The 26,408-nt window shown below is 39.7% G+C and overlaps 2 protein-coding genes across 9 annotated transcripts in view; both read left to right on the top strand.

The window, feature by feature from the left end:
- SPIDR (scaffold protein involved in DNA repair) overlaps window positions 1-26,408 on the top strand; it is a 1,328,422-nt gene that overhangs the window by 161,102 nt on the left and 1,140,912 nt on the right. The window lies entirely within an intron of this gene.
- Window positions 1-26,408, top strand: part of ASXL3 (ASXL transcriptional regulator 3) — a 166,835-nt gene that overhangs the window by 44,273 nt on the left and 96,154 nt on the right. For 2 of the 8 annotated variants that reach the window (XM_042463168.1, XM_042463167.1), the window contains exon 3: window positions 10,809-10,873. The exons of the other annotated variants lie outside the window; for them this stretch is intronic. The gene's annotated coding sequence lies outside the window, so the exon portion shown is untranslated. The remainder of the gene's footprint in view (window positions 1-10,808; window positions 10,874-26,408) is intronic. 8 annotated transcript variants of the gene reach the window in all.

A 26,408-nucleotide genomic window follows, 5' to 3' on the forward strand; every position in this document is an offset into this window, starting at 1 on the left:
TAGAGTGTGTCCAAAGGAGGGCAACTAAAATGGAGAAGGGACAGGAAAGCATGCCCTGTGAGAAGAGACTGGGGGAGCTGAGTATGTTTAGCCTGGAGAAGAGAAGCTTAAGAGGTTATATGATAGCCCTGTATTTGAAGGGGTGTCATATTGAGGATGGAGCAAGCTTGATTTCTTCTGCTCCAGAGAATAGGACCCAGAACAATGGATGCAAGTAACAGGAAAAGAGATTCCACCTCAACATTAGGAGGAACTTCCTGGTAGTAAGAGCTGTTCAACAGTGGAACACACTCCCTCAGAGAGTAGTGGAGTCTCCTTCTTTGGAGGTCTTTAAACAGAAACTGGATGGCAATTTGTCAAGTATACCTTGAATGTGAATTCCTGCATGGCAGGGGTTTGGACTGGATGGCTCTTGTGGTCTCTTTCAACTCTATGATTCTATAATTCTATCATTCTAAGAGAGATCAAAAATGACAGTATGGCTGCAAACCTGTGCACACTTACTTGAGAATAAATCTAACTGAAATAAACCTAACTGAAGTAAGTTTTTTTTACTTCTGAGTTGATATACATAGCATTGTACTGTAAGTACCCTTAATCATACCAGAGTTATTGCTTCTTGTAGTGAAAAACAATGAATTTATAAAATAAATTTCTGATATGAAGTCAAAGGTTTTCATGGCCAGCATCCATAGTTTTTTGTGGGTTTTTCGGGCTATGCCTGCTTAGACACTAATCCTCTTTTGCAGACCTCCCCACCCTGAGGCCTGCCACAACAGAACAATACACATGCAAATCACTCCTGCCTACCCAGGTCACACTACACACACACACACACACACACACACACACACACATACCCAACTCCTTTCCAGGCAAGCATTCTCTGAAGAAGCCAGCCACAGATGCTGGTGAAACATCAGGAAGAAACTCTTCTAGAACATGGCCACATAGCCCAAAAACCCCACAAAAAACTATAAATTTCTGATACTTTGTCCTGCAATACAGAAAAAAGGGGAGCTTGGAATATACGAAGTAGTGAATAGTCTTCAAAGCCAGCCATATATAAGACTTTTTAAGGCATTATTGATATAGTTAATGACATGACATTATAAATAATTGTTGCAAGTTTTAGAATGAGAAAATGGATCACAAGTTTGTAATTTGTAGGAGGCTCCAGCCACAGCAGTTGATTGAAAGAGCCTTGGAGGCGTTGTCTTGCCCAGGAGAACCTGAAACTGAATTTTTGTGTTGGGCAGGAGAATCTGAACTTCACTCATTGTGGATGGTTCCATCTAGTGGATGGGAATGAATACATTGGTTGGTAATTGGGATAACGTTTGGCAGAAAACAATTGTATCAGCTGGCATGTATCCATCACCCAGTGCAGAAACAGAATAAAGAAAGGTGCCTTACAGGAGTTATATTAGAGGATCATCCAGCTCAGAATGATGACAATTCTCAATAGTTTTACTCAGTAATCTTTCTTGGCACTCCCCAGACATTTATGGGATTTATTCTGGCTTTTTTTTTTACATTGAGAGCATGTACTCTCCATAAAGCTACACCCTTTGATCAAAAGGTGTGGCTGTTTTTCTCTTCTTTTTAAGATCCTACCTGAGGGCTGAACTTGGAGGATTGCATTCCCATCATCCCTGCTCCTACAAATTTATATGCATTCAAAATTCCCTCTAGAGGACATAGACATGCTCACTGTGTTTGGGAGACTTCCTGTGCCCTAAAGGGCATTTTGGTTCATTTGTAACAATACAATACAAAACAACAACAACAAACCAATTTCCCCCTTCAAGAATTGGTTTGACCACTGCAGGGACTGAGGGGGTTCCAAACATGGTAGAAATGACATCCATTCCCCTAAAGATCATTTTGGGGCACTTTGTGAAAAGCTTCTGATTCCTGGAGGATCTTGGGAGCCACAAAATGACCCTCAGGGAACCCACATGAGGCCACAGGCTGCACTTTGCCCACTCCTACCCAGGCAACAAGGCAACAGTGTGGAGTTGGTGGTTGCAGATTTTGAGTAGGATCAAAAGAAGAGACAGAGGTTTATGTTACTCATATACTGGTGACTGCTCCCTGCTCCCTGTCTTGACAAGTGGATAGTAGGGTTTGTCATATCTAGTTACTTGGAGTTGGAGGAAAGAAAGTAGAACTCTGCAGAAAGGGGGGGAAAAGCAGTGGCCCATTGTTCACCTCCAGAGAGCAAATCTGTCTGATAGAAAGCAAACTATTTGAAACCCATTTTAAGGATCTTCCTTAAAGGAAAAGCTGGGAGCTGCAGATTTCTTCAACTTTTAGTCCTCCCCTTTTATGCAGAAAAAACTAACAGAATGAGTGTATATACTATTGCACTTACATGTTCTCTAGTAATATTTCTAAGAAGAAAATAATAGAGTGATAGTCATTCACAGTACATAACTGTGCAATTTACTTGTATACTAGATAGGTGTATGTAATAAACTAAAGAAGTTAGTGCCTGGAGGGAAGTAAGCATTACAAGCAATTGCAATTATGTTATGTAGAAATATAGATTGAAATTTTGCACAAGGAGTCGTAAAAATATAGTGATCATTGATAGATCATTGGTGCAAATTGAAATGAACTGAGGGAGGGAAGAAAAGTCCAGCAAATGATGAATATGATAATGTGGGTACTGAGGCAAACATAAGCAGGAAAGAAAATGAAGTGTCATGCAGCAATCATTTTGATTGTTTTTTTTATCATTATCTAAGATATAATTTTTTGTGTGCTATGTTACATGTAGCTACTGAATTCTGGCTTCTCTTAATAATTTTATTACTCATATTATTAAAGAGTACCTCTTCATTGTAAGACAGCCTTTATTATATTTGTCCCCACAGATTGTTGCATTGTAGGATGTACTGTGAAGAGAATCAGTAGAAGGAAAGTAGCAAAAACCCAAGTAATTGGAATAAAAGAAGAAGAAAAATTAAACTGTCTTTAACCATGTTTTTCAAACACAGCTTTCCACCCCACCCCCCTAAAATCCCAACAACTCGAGGGGGGAAAGCCCACTGTAGCTGGCATAAATGGCCCATTCAGCACTGTAAAAAATGAAAGATAAAAATCAATGCGGTGGAAAAGCATAAACTGCCAGTGACAACTTAGAAAGGAAAAACTGTTTACTGCTGCATGAATTGTACAATGGTGTCATATATATTGTGTTGTAAACCTGTATACAAATGTATCTGTAAAGTTCAGCACCTCCTTTAACAAATACTGAAAATAAATTGAGTTACTATATATTTCTGAAGGCAAGGAAGAAGTGAGAGACTTATTCTTTTAACTGAAGAAACAAAGAACTGCCTTTTATGCTAGATTCTGTTAGCATTGTTGGGGCATTGCTTTTCTGTTATCTGTTGTAAAACAAATTACAAGGGAGATCCCTTATAATACTATCCAGCCATGGCACATTCTCCTCCATGATCAAGATTCTTCAATGATGTGTAATCGGAAGCATCCCATTCAGTAAAGGTCTCTTCCAACATGAATAAAAAATCCCTTGCTCAGAGGTCTTGTTTGTTAAATTGTTTCATGTAGAGTGTGGTAGTGGGATTACTCATATGTAGCCTCTTAATTTCTCCCCATACTCAATTTCTCTTTCTGCAGTGGACAAGGCATTTGTTATTACATCATTATTTTAAAAAAACAAAACAAGGCTACTTGGCTATTTAAAATGAAAAGAAGCAGGTAATGAGATAAAGAACAGTAATTCAAGTCTTTCCTTCTCCCTGGGAACTAAAGCACAGTAAATAAGGGACAATTAAAAGAGCTGCTTCATGAGGTAACTATCACAGAATTTGTTGGTAATCCCTCTTCAGCCCTCAACAAGAAGCAATAAAATAGGTAAAACCTGCAAGTGGGAAACATTTAATTAAAACTGCAGAAGACTAGGAAAGCCTCAGTAGCACTTTTCTTGTCCTCACTCAATAGGCTGTTGCTGCACTGTTATTATTTGTTTACTTTAAATTGTCATAAGTGGGGTCTGGAAGAATACATTTAAACAATCCAAAAATATTAGAGTGTGCACCTTTTTAACAACGACACCTTCTGGGTTTTCCAAAAAACCTGAGTGACCAATGAATGTAAATTTGAAAGAAAAGGCTAGCGTGGAAGCAGTTTGAGATAGGAAACAATGAGATATGTTTTATGAATTAAATACTTTTCCTGAATCAGAACCAATACAAATTGAAATAAGAATATCTAGTTATGATTCTGTCTGAACTAATAAACTTAAAATTTTGTTTCTCATGGGAGAAAGCAATTTTCCTAATGTGTCACAGATAGTCACCCACTTTTCAACTGTAATATGAAGTCATTCACATACTGCACTGAATGCATGAACATTTTCCCATTGACATGCACTGAGTTATACATAATTTCAAAGTGTAGTCCAAGCTTTCAAATGTTGCTTTTGGGAGTAGGGTTGCCAGAATGCTCCAGTCAATGTCCTGGCAGCATTGGAGATTGTACGAGTTACAGAATGCTTCTAAGCTCTGCCATCAGTTGGAAGTACATGCATCAGCGGGCCTATTTGGACCAGCCCCTGGTAGCTAGGGTCTGTCTAAAGCAAAACACTGTCATGGATGAGCTGAGTCCTTAGCTCAGGCAAACATTTAAAGTCAGGAGGAAGAAAGTGCAAGAAGAAAGCTCAATGAAAAAGAATAAAATCAAAGTGTGAGGCAGCAGCTAAGAAAGCCAATGTGATTCTAGGCTGCATCAATAGATGCATAGTGTCTAGAAATCAAGGGAAATAATAGTGTCACTCTATTCTGCTTTGATCAGGCCTCACCTGGAATATTGTGTCCAGTTCTAGGCACCACAATACAAAAAGGATGTTGACAAGCTGGAGCATGTCCAGAGGAGGGCAGCCAAAATGGTAAAGGATCTGGAAATCATGCCCTATGAGGAGATAGGGTATGTTTAACCTGGAGAAGAAAATGTTAAGAGGTGATACAATCACCCTGTTTAAATATTTGAAGGAGTGTCATAATGAGAGTAGAGCAAGCTTGTTTTCTGCTGCTTTGGAGAATAGGACCTGGAGCAATGGGCTGAAACTATAGGAAAAGAGATTTCACCTCAGCATTAAGAGGAACTTCCTGACAGCTCCCTTGGAGTGTGGTGGAGTCTTCTTTGGAAATTTTTAAACAGAGGCTGGATGGCCATCTGTCAGGAGTGCTTTGATTGTGTATTTCGGCATGGCAGGGGGGTTGGACTGGATGGCCCTTGTGGTCTCTTCCAACTCTATGTTTCTATGATTCAAAGAGGCAGAAGTAGATGTAGAGTTCAGTAGTGTTTCAAGAGTTTGGAGGCTCAGAGAAGAGTTGAGGATTGCCTTGCATATATTTATGTATACAGTATAAGGGGCTCTGTTCTGGCTTAGGGATGGAGGCATGCAACAGGATCATGCTTCTACATAAGAGAAGGATGCCTACAGTTATGGTAGAGCACTAGAACCAGAAGCAGCCTGGGATAAGATCCCTGCCTACTTTAAGTCCTTACTGTGCAGAAGAACTGCCTTTCTCATGATTTCTGGTAGCAATTCTTTCACACAGAATGTACTTGCATTATGCAGAGAAAGTAGCTTCTTAAAAGAAAAATGCTCTAGAAATAAAATGCCTTGCACTTTCATAAAGCTAACTATAAGCCAGGTCATAATATTAAAGACTGCACCTAGGCAGATCTGAATATATGATGGGAAACAATTGTTAAAAAATAAAAAAAGGGGGTGGGGAGGCAGCCAACCTGCCAGTTGTTCAGCTTTGTGTGAGATCTACAGGGTTTCTTGCAGAACCAGCCTTTCACATCTATGTGGAAAGAAAAAGAGAGAGAGAAAGAGAGAGAGAGAGAGAGAGAGAAAGAAAGAAAGAAAGAAAGAAAGAAAGAAGCTCTTGGAAGAAACAGTGCTATCTATAGATAGAAAAGAGTTAGTGAACCTATTATCTCATGAAAGGAGTTTCTGATTAACATTAAATCCATCTTTTGGTCTTTCCTGGTGTAGAGGTGATACATACACAAATAGTGGAAAAATACAGGTCATTGAAATATCTGTGAATAGGCAGTAGTGAATCTATCCAGAAACAAGAGGCAATATAATTAGCTGGCAAATGTTAAGGCAGTGATCCCATAATGCATATTGGAAGGGCGGCTGTAGTCTATCTATCTATCTATCTATCTATCTATCTATCTATCTATCTATCATCTATCTATCTATCTATCTATCTATCTATCTATCTATCTATCCTGCCTTTCTTCCAACAGGGGATTGAAGGTGGCGTACAACATTTTTAAAGGACAACACAGTTAAAAACCTATTAATTGAAAAGTTAAAACACAATATTTAATTCAATTTAAATATATAAAATTTAATAAAGGTTAAATTTTAAATTAATTTCAGCAAATTTAGTCTGTTTTACATTTACATAGCTAATTCTTATGTATTTGAACAAAAACAAAACCAACAAATGGTGATGCAGCACACAAGCACTTGGCAACCCTGAAAGCTGGTCCCAAGCCCTGCCTCAGTTGCCCATCTTTGCACTAGACTTGGGTTTAGTTCCATCAATAGCAACCCCCATTCCCTTACCCAAATAAAACAACAAGTAACTTGTGAACTCTTTGTGCTCTATTATCTAGTGTACATTACTCCTTGAAGAATTAAACTTTCTACCCACAGAGTGAAATGTACATAATTAGTTGCTTGCCTAATATGCAGGTTAGGCGATGCCAATATGGAGAAGTAAAATAGGTCCTTATTCAAGGAACACTCTTTTCTTTGTTATACCCTTTCAAATCCTGGAGTTCTGTACCAAATGGAAAATAAATCTAGCAGCCCAGACACCTTCCTAGTCAGTGATGGTGAACCTTTTAGGGGCCGAGTGCCCAAACTGAAAGGTCTTCTGTCACTAAGTGTTACCTGGTGCTGGAGGTGGGACTTCTAAAGACAGCTGAAGGCCTGGGGTCGAGGGGGGAAGAAGAAGAACAGGTGCATGCCTCTTCCTCCTCTTCCCCCCACACTGATCCTGGCCTTCAGTACCTCCGGAGAAGCAGCTGGAGGTTGGGGCGGGTTCGGAAGGAGGAGGGACAGGTGCATGCCTTTTTCTCTTCCTCCTCCTCTCCCCGCCGTGTGCAGGGGGGAAATGGTGTTGTGTGCCATCTCTGGCATGTGTGCCATACATTCGCCATCACAGTTCTAGGTCTTGAGAATGAATTCTGATTAAACCCTAGCTACTAATTTGCCACTGGTTCCTAGTGCTAGCTATACCCAAGGTTGATTACCAAAAGAACTGTGGAACTTTATGTATGAACTTATTTCCATTCTTTGGAATAAAAAAAAGAGAAAGATGACAACCAACAAATTCATATAATTTAAAGTACTAACACGAATTACACTGTAAAAAGATACAGCTGAAATTCAGGACAAGGTGATAAGGAAGAATCAAAGTTTTGTCTCATATTGTTCCTGGGCAAACAAAGTATAAACATGGAGGCTCAGTAGGGACAGGAATCATACGCCCCTCCAGATGTTGTTTCATTGCATCTCCCAACATTCCTCACAAGCTGCTATGATATCTGGGGGTAATGAAAACTATATTTGAACAACATATGGAGGACCATCTGATTCCTATCCATGAGATAGGGAAAACAACTGCTTCCATAATGTACTTGGTTTCACACAACATGAAGATGAGCTTCTTGTTTTCTCTATTTACCAGAATGTGCTGTTAGGACTGGACGCACTAAGATGAGTTTTCTTTATCTAATCATCATGAGGCAGTGGGATGATGCATTTTGAGAGGGGGAATCATGACACTCGAGAAGTCTTGCTTTGGCCTGCTGCTGTTCAGTTGTGTATCTGGATTGTGTGCCAGATTGCTGAGCACCAGCTTGCATGGTATGATAAAATCAAGGGAAGGAGAAATGACCTTTAATAAATCATCATCATCATCATCATCATCATCATCATTTATTTTTATCCTGCCTCTCCATCAGGATCAAGGTGGCTTACAGAGCAAAACAAATTATACAATACAAAGTAATCCCAATTATCCCCTCCCTCCCTTAAACACACAAAATCCCTACATAGCAATAATAAAAAACTTTAAAACATTAAAGTAATCATTACAATAATCAGAGACAGGAAGACATGTTCTAGGGGTATTCAATAATAATTCGTTTTCACGGGTGACCAAGTTGGTTACTCAGGGAAGGCTTGTTGGAAGAGATCCATCTTGACAGCCCTTTTAAAGCCATCAAGACTGATGATATGGTGGATCTCTTCCAACAGGCCATTACATAATTGGGAGCAGTCAGTGAGAAGGTCCTCTGGGTAACCGCCACCATTTGGTCTTTATAGGCTGCAGTAGATTTTTCCCAGAGGACCTAAGTGTGCAGAGTGGATTATACAGAAGAAGGCAATCCTGCAAATAGGTGGGACCCAGCCCATGAAGGGCTTTAAAAGTTATTAACAACACCTTGTACTGTGCCTGGAAACTAATGGGTAAAGTAGTGAAGAGATTTTTAAGATAGGTGTTACGTGGTCACCTGGTTTTTCCAGTGACTAATCTGGCTGCCATATTTTGAACTAGCTGAAGTTTCCAGATTAAGCACAAGGGTAGCCCCATGTAGAGTGCATTGCAGGAGTTGTGAGGTTACCAGCACATGTATCACAGTTTCCAGGTCCCCCGGTTCCAGGAAACTGATAACATGCACTCCTGACCATCGCATTTACCTGATTAGACATCTGGAGCGACAAGTCCAGAGCGCTTCCAAGCTGTGAACACAGCCCTTTAAGGGGAGTGTGACCCTGTCCAGGACCACTTGACATATCGCAATACCTGGGTTAGGACCCCCTGCTGTGAGTCCTTCCGTCTTATCTTGATTCAGCTTCATTCTGTTTTTCCTCATCCAGTCCATTACCATCTTAATATATTCATTGAGAGGAGAGATGCCATCCTTAGTCAAAGCTGTGGTCCGAGACATGGAGAGATATATCTGGGTGTTGCCAGCATACTGATAACACCCTGCAATTTGTCTCCGGATGATCTCTCCCAGCAGCTTCACACACACGCACACACACACACACACACACACACGCATTGGGGACAGAATGGCGCCTTGAGGGATGGCAAATTTAAGCTCCCTTTTTGAGGAGCAACTTTGCACTATGGAAGAAGGAGACACCAATTTCTCTCCCTGCTAGGAAAGGCTTTCTTTGACTTATAGCATGTGGAGATGGGGAGGAACCAAACTCGGGAATAAAGCATGCAGATAATTACTGTGTTTCGGCATATAACGTCAAAATGTTACTTGGTCTAAAACAGGAATGGACAAGGTGTGAGAGCAAGTGCGGCCCTCCAAGATCTCCTGAGGGGCTAATGCAGCTCTCTAGCCTCCCACAGTTTTCCCCCCCTCCACTATAAATGAATATATATGATTGTATTATGGAACTAACCATCTCAATTTATAATAATAATAAATAATAAAATTTATTTTTAACCCACCCCATGTGCAACGCAACTGAGGCGAATTACAACATTAAAATATACATTCCAGTAAAAATACATTCCATATCCCAGAAACCCACCCCCACTAAAATACAATTAAACAGTTAATTGTTTAAAACGTCACTTAAATAATAGCAAACAAACAATACGTGCAGCAGAGTCAGGATAAACAGGCTGGGCTTTCTTTTGGTGGCTGGGTATCTATTTGGGAAAGGCCTGCCGGAAGAGATCCATCTTAACAGCTTTTTAAAAGCTGTTTAGAGTGGTGATATGACAGATCTTATTCAGCAGGCCATTCCATAATTTGGGAGCGGTTTATATTTCTAAAATATTGGCCTGTTACAAACAGCCAAAATAAAGCTGCTTCGAGACACAGTGGAGGTATGGTGTTTCAATGCTGCATGTGTCCTAAGAGTCCAGAAGTCACACCAAAGCCACGTTTCAGCCCTAAGGACTGGAGCGTGGCTTTGGTGCGACTTCTGGACTCTTAGGACGCATGCATCATTGAAACACCATACCTCCACTGTGACTCGAAGCAGCTTTATTTTGGCTGTCTGTAACAGGCCATTATTTGCCAGAAAAGTTTGCTGTATTGCTGTAATGGCAACCCCAGAGATGAAATGCACAAATACAAATTAACACATATTGGCTGAGGTTGTTGACAGTGCATGAGAACTCCAAAAGTATCCACCAACTTGCTGTAGATCTGCCATGGATTTGAAGAGTTTCTTCTCTTAGTACTCAGCAATCATTTCTGTTACTTCTTTCTGTGAACATAAGGTAATCTCATATGGAATATAGAGTAATCAGAAATCTGAACCAGCCATGTGTTATCTGAGCTCATGTTTATTCACTGTAGACATTTTTAAGAAGTCCATTTCTTTGCATTATTAATTTACATTTAATTGTGCTTAGAAGTTTGAAGTTACATATTTTTGTTCCGAATCCACTTACAGTAAGAACCTGTCAGATTTTATGTTCCACAAATTTGTTTCTGTCACATATTATTGAGGCATTCGGTCCCTGAGATGATTGATTTTTTCTTCATTCCCCAAATTTGAAGTACAGTAGGGAGAGAATTAAAAAACAAAAAATAAGACCATCAGTCAAATTACCCCTTGAAAATAAAATCCATATGTTAACATGAACATAACCTCTGTTGGAAAGTACAGACACGTAATAGATCTTTATTGTCTGAGACACACATTTCAGGTTTTGTTTTGTTTTGTTTTTTAATATATTTCCTGCTGGGACAATCAGTTGTAAAAAGATCCTCATCTGGGCAATCCTCTTCTCTGTACCTGGAAGGAAAAACAACTTTTAAGGTAAACAGTTTTGGGGCCCTAATAATTAATGTTCTTTTTAATCTTTCAAAAATGTGCTTGGGATGTGGAAACAGAGAGGGAGGTTTAGGTGCCTGTTCTCAGTAGAATAGGTATCTTAAGACCTAGATGTCTGCAGTATAGTTCTAGGAAACAAAATACTAGTAGTTTGCATGACAGAAATATTAAAAGTAGTCTAGATTAGCAAAATTTGTGAGTACGCTTACTTTCACAATTTGCATTCAGTAGGATTCATTACTTAATAAACATTGATAGAACTGTGCTATGTACTAACTGAAAAAGTTTGTATGCAATTTAACACGCCACACTGTTTTTATTGTGACTTATAATAAGTAAATTAATTTGTACTTACCTCAGTGCTGATCCTGTAGGAACACATGGCGTTCCTCTAGATTCAAAGTGAAAGCATTTCTTTTTGACACCTGAGGAGTTTAAAATGATTTTAAACAACAACAACAAAAAAATCTTTTTATTCTGCAGTCTCCAATATATATATTTTTGCAACATGTGTCCAGCCGGGCTGATATGGCATCAGAGGAGTGGGGTAGTTGGGGGTAGAACAGATTGGTGGGTGGCATCCTCCATCTGGCAAGTATGTTGTCATCTTAAAAAAAAATCTTCAGTGTATGTCTGCTCCTCTGCTTCCTGGGGTATATGTGTTACATTTTATTAAATTGGTTGCTGAAAAAAAATCAGACTGGTGGAATGGCTGGACGTAATAATCCAAATTCACTTTCAGGATGGGGCGGGGAGGAAGGGTTAAACAGTCATTTTGGTCTACACCAAACTGACTTCCTCCAGCCCAGGAGGACTTGGTCTGTACCCACCAAGCTTGTTCAATCTACCTCCACACTGTTGATCTCATGGCTGGCCTCAGTTGGGGAGGGGGCATTGGCAGCCGGAAGGGGAAGAAATAAAAAATTCAAATTTTTTCTTCTTCTTCCTTCTCCTTGAGCTTATTGCCCTGTCTGCAGCTAAGCCCTGCTTGCAAGCTAGTTTGAAGTCAAGCAGCCCATGGCCAAAGACCTCAATCTGCCTGGCCACCCTGGCTTTCTCCTCATCTCCTCCCCCCATCCTGCACCCTCTGTCCTTCCTGGAGACCTGTATACCACCCACTCTCCACCCCATGTGTGTGACAGGAGACATTCAAAATTTCTTTATTTCTTGTGATCACTCACCGGGGTATGAAGGGGGGAAGGTGATTGAATGGGAAAGCAGGTGATACGATTGACAGAATAACAAAAAAAAAGAAGGTTATTGGTTTATGCATGATGAGAAGGGGGCCAATGTGCATGGAAAGAACCTTTTGTACTTGTCTGAATTCAACTGGGGGAAATGTGTGACTATCAATACAATTTGAGTCTGGATTTTTAGAAGTCAATGTGACATAAACAGGATGAAATCTTGAGCAAAGTAGTGCTCACTGGATTTGGATTATTTTTCTGGTGTGGATTCAGACTTAGTCACAATTTTTGGTATCGGGAACATATCTCTGTGCCAAGACATATCATACATTTTCAACTTGGGACAGGAGTGGAAATTGTGTGACTCTCCAGATATTGTTGGACTGCAATTCCTATTATTCTTCACAATTGGCTCTGCTGTCTAGGGATGCTGGAAGTTTCATTCCAACATCTAAAGGTAGAATTCAAAGTTATAGCTGTGTTGGTCTGTAGAATCAGTATGTAGTGAGATCTTGTAGTACCTTTGAGTCTAACTGAAAGATAGTAGTTGGCAGCATTGAGAAGTTGCTGCCAACTTCTTTCTTTCAGTTAGCCTCAAACATGTTACAAGATCTCTATATATACCAGCATCTAAAGGGTTCATGATTCTAACCCCTGGTTGAGGGTTAGTAGACAAGAAAGTGACATTTGTTAATGGGTTAAATGTGGGTACTGCAGCCACAACGTTGTAAGTTTGATCCTAGAGGAAGGCTCCAAGGTCCACTCAGCTTTCTATCACTTCATAGGTTGGTAAAATAAGTATCTACCTTGTTGGGGGCAATTGGCTTACACATTGTAAACCACTTAGGGAGCACTAGTTCACTGATAAGAAATATAAAATGTACTTGTTATTGCTGTTGCTATTGCTATGGCGCTATTCAGGCATTATCAAATGTACAAAGATGTAAATCCACCCCCTCCATCTCATTTCTTTCACTGTCTGTGCATAGAAAGCAACAGTCTGAAGAAGACAGATTTGGAACACTGGTTTACTAGGTTTTCTAATATGTAGAGAGTGTTCATGAATAGCTGAGGCTTTCTTCTTCCAGTAGCCATCCTCTGTGCATAGACGGTGAAAGACCCAGAAATAGAGAAGGCAGGACTAGTGAGCTCCCCCTCCTTGCATGTTTATTTAAACGACATTGACAGCTTAATATTATTTGAGTGCGTACAGGTAATGGAAACTGTCACATGGTTATAGAATAGTGGTGCCCCACCGCTGGCTTGGGATTGCTTCTGCTGTGTCATCACATTCTGAAAAGCATTTACTCTGAACTGCATCCCATTTATAATAGTGTGATATAGAAAAGCTTAGTTTTTTCTATGTAGGCTTATTAAAACTTCAGAGAGTTGACATAGAAAGCAAGATGCACCTCTGAGTTTACTGTGTACTCAGGATGCCTTGTGCTTTGCAGGGGAAGTCAAACATCAACCTCACCTACTTACTGAGCCCAGAAACCTAAGAAACTGGTCTTATTGCTGACTTCACTTTCTGCTTTGAGGTCATGGTGAAAAAAGCCACTTGTCATATTTAATACACTGCCTGCATCTACTGTGCACGTGTAGCAGAGATGTTGGAGGGCCCTGTTCACACCATGATCACAGTGCAGCACACTTATTATTTCTATCTTCAGGTCACGATCCCCTCTTCTCACTCTTGTTCTATACTAGATAGGCAAGAGTCATTAGGGGGGGAAACCTTTGGCATCAATGGGACATTTCTCTCCCCCTAACATTTCAAACCCTAGGGTATGTGGCAGGGTTCATGACAGGGTAGGGTAGGGATTTCTATTTTATTTTATTTTTTAATGTTGTGAGATTTCTCATAAGATCTGAGAGTGGTGCAGAAATGCCATGAATTTAAAGAGTAAAAAAACCTGAATTGAGAACAATAAAAATAATTTGAGTGGACTAAAACATACTAAATTATAAACATGTTAAATCAGTTCTAGGGATTAAAACTGATTTTTTTTTTTAAAAAAAGCCATGTATTTCCTTGGTGGCAGAATGAAGCCAATGCCAACTCCCACTGTGTTTCCAAGAGATACATTTTCTCTCTCCATGTACTGAAATCTTGGTAAGTGTACTCTCACTGTTGCCTTCAATTCAATAAAGAAAATGTTGGGGCATACTGTTACTCACTGTATGCCCCCAGACAACACTTCCAAAGCACAAGGCTAAATTTAGGGGTGAGACTTCCCCCAGTCACTTCTTGACACAGGTCAAGGTTAGGCTGAAGCCAAAGTCTGTCTGGCTCTCAGTCGAACTTTAAGAGATCTAGTAAAAAATCTGAGGGAAAGATGCTTACAAGTGATGAAGTGGGTTGGATGGTTGCCATGGTCACCATGGCTAGCACATTTTTATATTCTTGCTTATAAATGGAATAATGTTTGTATCTGAGGGCTTTTCCATGTGTGTAGAAAGATGTTATACATGACAGTTGTCAAGAATGTTTAAGAGGGCTGAAAGCTGAACACCTCTTCCATCTTTGATAGTCTTGACTTGTCATTCTTCCTAAATGCTAAGCCTCATTAGTAAATGATAAGCCTCATTGAAAATTGTGAGACTTACTTCTGAGTAAATGTGCATTGGATTACATGGAGCATCCCTTTAGTCTAAATGAGTTATAAAGACTGATTCATGCAGTGTATTTTGCAGCATCAGAGTCACTTGAAAATGTATCCTGAAAATAGCTGCTTGGGCATCTGTTTGCATGATGTTGGAATGGTTCCAAAAATTTAGATTTTTTCTTTGTTTTTGTTTGTTGTCCCTTTTTTAAAATCAGAGTCTGTGATAGCTTAGGGATAATCACCACAGTAGCATGTCATATAGAGTGACTGACTTGATTAACTGTCCTTGAAGTGCCTATTTGGTTTGGGTTTTTGACAGTACTGCATTAAGACTGATAATGTTTGTGTGGAGGAAAAGAAATGTTCCTGCCCTGTTCCTGTACTGATTTGTTTAAATAACACATAGGGACAAAACAAAGGAAACGTGGGTGCAATCTACACTCTAGGGTGATTCTCTGGAGTAAAAAAGAGTCCCTGTTTCATCTGAATCAGGCTTGAAACTCTGGAGATTCCTCTGAGCATGTGGACTGTGTGCCAGTGGGGGGATGTGGGTGGGAAGGCCATCAGTAGGCAGGTGGAAAAGCTCAGGAGGAGGCATCTGGGCTGGGTGAGCCGCTGACTTCTTCTTGCCCAGAAATTCCAACTTCCCGCACAACACAATCACTTTCAACTTCGCATCGTTCCTCTGGCGCATACTGCATTTTAACTGTGTTAGGGGCAGGACTGCTCATATCAGCCCATTGTGAGTGTTGGTTGTGCAGACAGTTTATCTTCCCCATGGATCTAGGAGCTCCGATAGTAAGCCATGTTTTTGCATCAGTACGGACACAACCTCTTTTAACAGTTGTGCCACAAATCATGACTTGAAATTGTTGTTACTGTGTGCCTTCAAGTCATTTCCAACTTCCTGGGACCCTACGGCAAACCTATCATAGGGAGGTTTTCTTGAGAGGTTTCTTCTGAGGGGGCTTGCCATTGCCATCCTCTGAGGCTGAGAGAGTGTGACTTCCCCAAGGTTGCCCAGTGGGTTTACATGGCCAAGTGGGGAATAGCTCTCTATGGACCAAATCCTCTCTATGGACTATGCTTCTATCAGAACTACACTTCTTCTGTTTACTCCAGCAGTTGGAAAAACCCCTTTGATAGTTTTCCCAGCACTCCAGAGCAGATTTTAAAGACTAAAGGGTGAAGGAGATTATAAAGGTTTTTAAGACTAAAGTGTAAAGGAGTGAAGAGAGATTGTCTTCCTGTATGCTTTCAGTAGCAGAGATAGCTTCTGCTGATAGAAGCATGCTGTTACATGAACCTATGAGACCTGCAGTAGTGAAGATTAGGTCTCCATGTTTTCTCAGGTGCTGTTCTTTCCTTTGCTTTTGACTAGACCCGAGCAGGGGTTTCCTGATTTCTGTGGCTAATAGAAACAAGAAGTCCACTGGTCTTGCAGGTGCTACACAACTGCTTTTCATCGTATTACTGTAGTACCAACAAAGAAAAAAGGAGGCACCCTCTCAGCAGCACAAATAACCAAATGGAGTAAATGCTGAAAGCTGTTTAAATGTCCTTGTGCAAATAAAAATAGTGCCTTAATTTATGTGTGTGCTTAGCAAGCATTATGGATTGGTAACTGTCTGTTTATCTGGCTATACAAGATTTCTTTGAAAAATAATCATAGTACTTAACAAATGAGAGAAATTCGCAGAACACTTATATTTTCTATTCCAGCGTTGTAGGCTTACTATGCAACTATAAACATGTGTTAAAAGCAATAATGGATAAACAGTGCAGTTAACAGCTATTCACAGCATTTTCCTGTTCATTAATAGTGGCAGAAGCATGGATTGGCTACATGATGGTTACTGTCCAGCCACAAGGTTATGCAATAGCATCTTGCCTTTGCATTCAAAATCTTGCTTCTATTCTATTATTTAAGAACAGTGCAATAATCTACAACATCTACTACCTCAAATGCATGGACATTGGTTAGACTATCTGAGGTTGATTATAATGGTTGTGAACAACACCTGGAGGGCACTAGCTTGGGGGAGCTGACCTATTAGCTAAAGCACAAGGAACATATTTTGTAGACAAGATCCATGTCTTTCTTTTTAATTTCATCTTAAGTGGCATTTATGTATTTTGAAGCTTCTTATGTGAAAATTGACAGTTTCAAGGCACTAAACAAGATCCATTTAACAGAATGGCCACTCTATGCCTTCAAATGTTTCCTGGAGGCAGTGGTAATGAAGATGTAGTAACAGCAGCAATATGAAGAACAATGGCGGGTTACAAACCGCCACTTATGACTCGCTCTGTGAGTGCTAGGGTTAGGAAGGGGCGTGTTAGGATTAGGAAGAGTCACCCCTTTGTAAGTGGCCCTGTTCCCAACATGCACGGAGCGCGTCGTAAATGGCGGTGCCCATCCACATGGGCGCTGCCATTTTGACGTCTTGGATGCATAGCGTCCAGACGTGTTGCGGTGGAAGTGACGCCGTGAGGGCGTGCTTCGCCCCTCACGGCGCCACTTCCGCTTTTTGGAAGGGAGCGCCATTTCGGCGCTCCTTTTTTGCTGCACCGGGAAGCCTCGCGGTCTGGCCACTGGGGCTTCCGTCCGCAGCGAATGGCGGCAGCGGGAGAACGGCCGCTTGAGGGCGGTCTGTAACCCGCCAATGAATGACTTGTTGTATTTTAACAGTTACTATTTAAATAAACAAATATTACAGAATGTTTCAATTTAATATTATATGCTAACATTATTTTTAATTTACCAACATAAGGTTTTCTATTAATATTAAACATTACTATTAAAAGTTGAGTCAAACTGAATACCTCATTAGTTGCTATGGAAGTCTGAAATAGGAAGATGTGTGGGCATAACAGATAAGTGATGCCCAAGGACTGCATATGCTAACTCTGTTAGCTTCAGAGGTTAATGAAGTGATTTCTTCTTGGAACAATGTGCATTGATACTAGGCAGTTACGGAACCATTATGTTCTGTGCTGAAAGCTATTTCATATAAGCACTTTCCTTATGGTGCTAGGCTCCTATAGTTTCATGTTTGAGTGTCGACGCACCACTTGCGAACATATGAATCATGGTTTAAAGCCTATTATTCAGATGAAAACAACTGTGCTGATGGAGGTCCAAGTGTGTCGTGTCAATGAGTAATGGTGTGTGACAAGTCTGAGCAATTTAAAGCAGTTGGCCAGCATCCAACTGTGTTGTTCTGCTGATGAAAGCAGTTCCATCACTGAAACCAGGAAGGAAATATAACATCATGCAGTGTAGCCTCAAAATCTCCAGAACTAGGAAACCTAGAGAAGACGTTCAAGTGCTACCAAGGACTGCAGAAGGAAGGAGAGGAAAAGAACCTGTTGATCTGGTCTGTGTGGAGAGATCTATGCAAGTGATATTCCTGGCAGCAAGTGTGAAAATAACTCATCTACTTGACCTGGATGCACATAAATTATTTTGCACCCAATGCAACATATGGTAGGAAGCTGTTTATAGACTAACAAAATTATAAGTTCTGAAACCAAAATAAGAAAGTGCATTACATATTTCAAATAAGTTTGTAAAGCAGTGCACAATAAAGGAAAAAGGTATAAAGATTTGCATAGTGAACAGATTTTACAAAATTGTGTAAAATTTGAGAACAGCATCTAGAACCCTTTATTTACTGAAAAAGTCACATTAAAAGTGCATATTTGAAAAGGTTTGCACAAAAATTCATGTATGTACTTTAAAAAAACAAAAGAGGTTACTAGAATGTGTATATTTTGAAAACTTTAGTCTGATGCAGAAACAGGGCTGAACCAATTTAGTAGTGGGAAAATGAGACTGTGGGCTGTATTGGAGGTTGACAGATTTGCTCATGCCAAACTGCAAGTAATTAAAATAAAATAAAGCAGATGTTATCCTAAATTCCTTCTTTTAAGTTCATATTCCAGTGTGTGTAACTCTTTAAATATAGACTAATTGCACAGTCTCAGACTAGCACTATGAGGTTGTTGAACCTAGTAAAATACTAGTAATAATCTGTCCAGTGCCAGATATCTCTAGTTTTCTTTTGCAGAAAATGTCCCTGATATGTGTCTTTAGTCATTTTTATCAGAGTTGAGTAGGTACAGGCTTAAAGGCTGAGATGCAGCCTTCTGATCAGCACTCTCAACTAGAGATGATCCTCCTTCTGTGGCAATTGTTACTTTTGTGTGCACAAGACTTAGTGTGCATGTTGTTTGGCCTTGTGTGCAGGGACCATAATGAGGTGACATTTTGTTAAAAAAGTGACAACAGTGACTCAGTGTTTCATTTCAGGTTCCTGTTGTCAGCTCCAGCTTGGTTTTCCTATGTCCCTTCTGGCCAGCACAGGTAAAGACAGTGGGCAGTAGTGAAGAGAAATTGCAAGATAGTGGCCTGTCATGCTTCATGGCTATAAGACTGTTTGGGTAGTGATAGGAGCAACATCTTTCATCTTTATGTAGGGCTGCAAACGAGAGGAGGTAGAAAGAAATGCTGATGGGTGGAGGAAATGGCAGATTAGTAAACAGTTGCTAAACAATCAGGTGAAATATAAAGCCAATTCCATATTGACTAGGATACGTAAAACAAGGGGAGTTAAAACTAGTCAGGCAGGGATCATCCACTCTTTTCAGCATGCTCTTCTGTGGCCATTCTGTTTTCTCCATTAAGCTGTCTGCCAATTAGACTTACTCACTTGTTGCTTACACTCAGGACTTTGTAGTTCCTACATACACTGTAGCCCTTTCTTTGCTATAAAGGAATGTGGGGCCAAATTTGTGGAAAGAGACAGTCAGCCCTCCTTATCAGTGGATTTTTTTATCTGTGGATTCAATCACCCATGGTTTGAAAATATTTTTAAAATATATAAATCCCAAAAAGCAAAACTTGATTTTGCCATTTTATATAAGGGACACACCACTTTATTATCCATTGTATTCAATGGGACTTGAGCATCTATGGATTTTCTTATCCATGGGGGGTCCTGGAACCAAACACCAGTGGATATCAAGGACCCGGTGTACTGATCTTGGTTACCAGAGGTTAACAGCAGTCTGCCCTTTTAACCAGGGATGGAGAGAAAATGAATATGGTTCTGCTAGCTGATTTCTGGATATTAGTAGTAGATAGTTAATAGATATTTTGTTTTTACTCCCAGTTGTTCCATAACTCCCTTTGCATTTGCAGTTCTAATACTGAAGCAGAACGCTTGGGAAGATTAAGAGTGGCAAATGTGTGAGAGAGATGTTGATGTCTGTTTAGTTCCGATACTTAAAAGATTTATCCTCACAGATGAGGATGAATAATTTTCGGTTTTCGGTAGAGAAAACAATTATTTTTTTTACATTTATTACTCAGTATTTGCACATCTTGAAGTATCTTAGGAAATTATTCTCCACGGAATTACTCATGGAGATTTTGTTTTGTTTTTTCCATGACAATCATAATGGGGGGGAGGGGTTGCACAACGAAATACTGTTTCCAAACCACATGTGTGTTTTTTTAAAATATCATTGTGTTCTGTAAAAAAAACTGCAATCATGCACAATACATTTTTGCACAAACAAATCTTGCTCAAAAACATCAATCTTGCACACACAAAAAATAGCCATTTGTGGTTTCCGCTCCCTCTAAGATTTCAGCTTTTTCAAACAAAACAAAACAAAACAAACAAGCTTCATTTATATACCGCTTCATACCGCCTAAGCACTCCCTTAGCGGTTTACAACTGTAAGCTAATTTGCCCCCAACAATCTGGGTACTCATTTTAGCGACCTCGGAAAGATGCAAGCCTGAATTGAGCTTGAGCCCTTTCGCTGGTCTTGAACTCGCAACGTTGTGGTTTTGAGTGAGTGGCTGCAGTACAGGCATTTAACCACTGTGCCACCAGAGCAGCAGTCTTGCATCCAAAAACTCACCCAGATATTTGGAAACAGCATTTTTTTTTTTTGTAAAAACAATGAACAAAAACCCATGATGGTTGTGCAAAGAACTCATTGTTTAGGTTTTTATGAAGTATGTATCTTTTAGTTGTGCCTTTTAAATTTTGTATATTTTAATGTAATTTTATACTGTTTTTAGATGATTTTGACTGTTTTAAATTTTATTGTATTTTTTTGTTTCTGTTTTTTGTTTTTAATGGTTTTTATCTGTGAGCAGCCTTGGGTCCCTTCTGGGAGAAAGGCAGCATAGAAGTGAAATACATAAATAAATAAATAAATAAATAAATGTGTTTTTCTATGCAGAAACTATGTTGTTGTTAACAGCCTTCAAGTCAACTTCAAGCTATGGTGTCCCTATGAATGAGATATCTTCAGATTTCCCTATCATCATGAGACCTGCTCAAATCTTGCAAAGGACCATGACTTCCTTGACTGACTCTATCAATTTGTAATGTGGTCTTTTCGGCATACAAGTGAAATAGATAGGGTGATAAAATACAGCCTTGCATGACCTTCTTGCTAATTGGAAACCATTTCTTTTCTCTGTATTCTGTCCTGAAAGGAACTTCTAGTCCTGAGTACAGGTTATGTATCAGAACAGTCAAATGTTGTGACACATCTGTTTCTTTAAGAGCAATCCATAGCTTTTCATGATCTATGCAATCAAAAACCTTGCTATAATCTATAAAGCACAAGTCGATTTTTTTTAAAAAATTCTTTTTTGATCTTAATTATCCAACATACGTTTGCACTATGATCCCTGGTGCCTCTTCCTTTCTTGAACTCAGTTTGGACATCTGGCATGACCATATATGGTAAAAGTCTTTTTTGTAGAATTTTGAGCATTGCTTTGTTTACATGGGAAATTAATGCAAGCATCCTGATCTTAATAGATTAGAAAGCTGGGCCAAAGCTAACAAAATGAATTTCAACACAGAGAAATGTAAGGTACTTCACTTAGGGCAGAAAAATGAAATGAACAGATATAAGATGGGTGACACCTGGCTGAACGAGAGACTACATGTGAAAGGGATCTGGAGTCCAAGTAGACCACAAATTGAACATGAGTGAAGAGTGCGATGCGGCAGCTAACAAGGCCAATGCGATTTTAGGTCGCATCAATAAAAATATATTGTATAGATCAAGGGAAGTAATAGTACCACTCTATTCTGCTCTGGTTAGGCCCTACCTGGAATACTGTGTCCAGTTCTGGGCACCACAAATCAAAAAGGGCATTGAGAAACTGGAGCGTGTCCAAAGGAGAGCAACCAAAATGGTGAAGGGTCTGGAAACCATGTCCTATGAGGAACGACTTAAGAAGCTGGGGATGTTTAGCCTGGAGAAGAAACGGGGTAATATGATAGCCCTGTTTAAATACTTGAAGGGATGTCATATTGAGGAGGGAGCTAGCTTGTTTTCTGCTGCTCCAGAGACTAAGACCTGGAGCAGTGGGTGCAAGCTACAGGAAAAGAGATTCCACCTCAACATTAGGAGGAACTTCCTGACAGTAAGGGCTGTTCGACAATGGAACAAACTGCCTCGGACTGTAGTGGAGTCTCCTTCCTTAGAGGTCTTTAAACAGAGGCTGGATGGCCATCTGTCAGGGATGCTTTGATTTAGATTTCCTATATGGCAGGGGGTTGGACTGGATGGCCCTTGCAGTCTCTTCCAACTCTATGATTCTATGATCCTATAGTTACTGTAATCCCTGGTATCTCCTTTTTGAGAATCAGAATGTATATTGAGCATTTCTGTGGACCATGGTTTTGTTTTCCATATTTATTGACGGAATGTACCTCGAACTAGAGTAGAGTCTGTCTCAGTAGCCTGAAGCAGCTCTACTGGTATGCCATCTATTCCAAGTGATTTATTTCTTCCATGGTCTCTGAGTGCAGCTTCCATTTCACTTCCTAAAATTACAGGTTCATCTTCATATGGTTCTTTTTTGATTGAATCTGCTATTCCTTCATCTCTTTTATAAAGTTCTTGTGCTTTCCCCCCATCATCTTTTTATTTCTATTTGATCAAGTAATGTGTTCTCCTGCTGGTTGCAGAGCACCCACATAGTTGTTTTAAATTTCTCTTTGATTTCTGGGATCCTGTGGAAAAGGTATTCCTTTTTTTTGGTTTTCATCTTCTATTTCTCTGCATTGATTATTATAGTACTCCTTATCCCTGTGCACAAGTAATTGAACTTTTGTATTCAGGATTCTGGCTCTATTTCTGTCACCTTTTGCTTTTGCTTGTCTTCTGTCCTTGACTGCTTCAAGAGTTTCATCAGTTGAGACTTCTCTTTCTTTTTGGCTACAAAAAGTTTTTTTTATGGCTCAGGCTTCCATCCATAGTTCTTCTCCTTCCTGTCAATTAGGCCTAATAGTTCAAATCTATTAACCACATTGTCTTTAAATTCTACAGGAATGTGCTTCAAGTTGTATTTTGGCATTATAGTTTATTCTTCTTCTTTAGCTTAGAATAGAAGTATAATGTCTAGATCAGCTAAGTAACAGTACTGCTCTATTATGCTTTGGCAACCAGTGTGTGCCCGTCGCGCCCCCCCCTTCCTGGACCTTCCCCAGCTTCTATCTGTCTCAGAGACAGTTGGAAGCAAGGGAAAGGGCAGGGGGAGAGGTCCCACCTTGGAAGCCCCATCCCCAGAGGGCAGAAGTCCCACTCCCAGCACGCAGCCCCCAAAGAATTTGCCATCACTGCACTATGCTATTGTATTTAATGGGACCTGAGCATCTACCGATTTTGGTATCCATGATAGCTCCAGAAACCAAACACCAGCAGATACCATGGGCCCACTGTAGAGGCAAGAGGATGCTGTAAGTAAGTAATAAATGAAGGTCTATTTTTTTTTTAAAAAAAAAATTAAGATGAGATGAACCCATAGGAAATCGCAGTAGTTGTCAATAGTTTCCCATGAACCAATTAAAGTAATTTATGATGGGGCTTTCTAGACGGCCCTTTGGGACGTCCGGAGGACGTCCCATTTTAAAAAAGGGGCGTCTCTTTTAGACGCCCCTGGGCCTATTACGGACTCCGTCCGTACAAGATGGCGGCGCCCTTTCTACATGGGCGCCGCCATCTTTGCGTATCGGACGCTTAGCGTCCAGACGCGTCGCGCCGCTGCTGACGTAGCGAGCGCGCCCCTGGCGCCTCGCTACGTCGCAAACGCGACGCCAAAAGAAGCTCCATTTTGGAGCTTCTTTTTTCGGTCCGCGCGGGAGTCGGGCCGTTTGAAGGCTCCGGCTCCCCCGCGGACCTTCTGGCGGCGGCGCCAGACCGCTGCAAAGCGGCGGTCTGTACCCCGCCGATGACTGTTTATATTTCCAGGATTTGAATATTAATATAAATGATCCTATCTCATTTTCTGGTGGATGAAAGAGATTTTTATCTGCTTTTGCTATCCCAATTTTCAAGTGAAGCATCCAAAATTTTGTGATCCACAGAGGTTAGGGACAGCAAAATACTTAGAAAAACTTGGTCTCCTGATCAGTCTATCATCTTCTTCAAAAGTCCATATACCTGTTGATTATTACTGTTCCATCTACAATGGATTATATAATTGGCATATGGATCCTTGCAAATAGGAAGCTATCATAAAGTGTATTTTTAATTAAAAGAGTTAAATTGCGTCCAAAACCTCTAGGATAAACATTTCCAAGGTAACATAAAAGACAGCTTTAAAAAGACAAAATAAAATAAAATAAAAACCCCTACATAATAAAACAATCACTAAAATACTTTGGATTTATTAAAACTTAATTTTAATAAGTTTAAATCTAAGAGTGCCATTTAAACATGGCCCCAATAAAGTCCTGTCCCAATTATAGTCCATGGCAAACTGGTGAAGCTTTAGAACCAGCTTGAAGATCTGTTAACTACGAGATGTATTATGACAACCAACTTTATTGGTTGGAAGGAACTGTAGTACTGCTTTTGATTTATCCGTGGACCAACTAGCTATGAAAACTGAATATATAGTGTGAATAATCTGTGATGTCTTCCATATATAAACATGAATCCTAAAATTTAGACTTTTTTTTAAAGCCCTGCCCTAATTCTTTCTCTGGAGAATTAGCATTTTAAAAATGCATGCAGATCTTTTCAGCAAAAGAATCTTGATACGGATCATATGCACTTGCAACTTTCACTGCAAATGAGACACTTTAAATGCAAGTTATTTGTTACATTTAAAGCTTGCTAGAGGGGATATTCATGTTACTTCCCTGGATTTTTCAGGCAGCTTTTTTTTCTTGCTGTGAGATCAAATTGCTTTAGTCTGTCTGCTTATTCTGAAAGATGAAAGCATTGCAATAACTTGCTGAGAACATACTCCCCCCTTTAATTCTACACAGGATTTTATCAGAAACAGGAGTGCACACAGCTTTTGAGTTTGACTGTATTTTTTATGGGAACTGTGTAAAAATCTAGCTCATACATATAAAAACGAAGTTAATACATCCTGTTTAGTTTGATTTAGCTGTTAACATTTGTATTCAATTTTCAGACTAAGATTATATATTTTTGGAAAAGAAAAGGTTATCTTAAGAGCCAAGAGCCAATCACTGAAATTCACCCAAGACGTTTTATACATTCTTAACAATTACTTTTCCAGGCTGATTACTTGGTTTCCTAGTTCTCATTCATATAGTTGCCTGGAACTGTTTAATGTGTCTTAAAAAACAATGGCCTGTTACAGACTGACCAAAATAAAGCTGCTTCGAGTCACTTTGGAGGTATGGTATTTCAATGATGCATGCTAAGAGTCCAAAAGAAGCACACAACGCCACAATCCGGGTCCTAAGGATATAGAGTGCAGCTTTGGTGTGGCTTTGGGACTCTTGCATCATTGAAATACCATACCTCCAAAGTGACTCGAAGCAGCTTTATTTTGGCCTGTCTGTAACAGGCCATAAATCCACAAAATTGAAAAAACTGTGTTTTGTAAAAGGGGGTCTGGAATCTTCTCTATTAATACGCAATAGGGATAACTTTTGAGTTAATATGCATTGGATTGTGCTGTAAACTATAATGCTTACTGTTTAGTTGTCTGCAGCAGAAAGACCTGTGGTACTTTAAAGGCTAGGCTAGCACATTTATTATAGCATGAAATTTTGTGAACGCTAGGCCATGACAGCTTATGCAAGAGTAAATTTGTTAGTCCTTAGGGTGCTTTAGGATTCTCTGTTTTTGCTGGAATAGACTAATAGACTCTATAGACACATTCAGAAATTGATTCATTTGAATGTAGAGAGCTGGACAGAAGTGGAGGAGGTTGTAAAGCTATGTTGTTAAATATAAAAGGATTGGGTAGTAGATCTGCTGTCTTATCTCAAGCAAAGGTTGTTAATTTAGTACTTTATTAGATATTTTATTTTCAGAGAGATATGCATAAATGCCACATGACTGGCTGCAAGGGCTGTTTTCATTTCACTACCAGAAAATACCTGTGACAGTATTATTATTAGATCACACCCAATATCTGGAAATAATATTTTTCCTTGGTCTGGTTATAACCATGTCTAGACAACCATCTTTAAGAACAAAAAAAATTAAATCTTGGCTATTATGTTACATCAAAAGAACATAGTTATTCCACTAAAGTACATTATTATATTTTTCTATTTTATTATAAAACATTTCTACATTACTACACTAGTCTGGTAAGGCGGCTATCCTATGCCCATGCCTTGGAAGTAAACCCAATTGAACTCATTGGGGCTTAGTGCTGAACAGATATGTACAAGAATCTGCTGA

Source organism: Sceloporus undulatus, chromosome 4, assembly GCF_019175285.1.
Source record: "Sceloporus undulatus isolate JIND9_A2432 ecotype Alabama chromosome 4, SceUnd_v1.1, whole genome shotgun sequence".
Classification (NCBI taxonomy): domain Eukaryota; kingdom Metazoa; phylum Chordata; class Lepidosauria; order Squamata; family Phrynosomatidae; genus Sceloporus; species Sceloporus undulatus.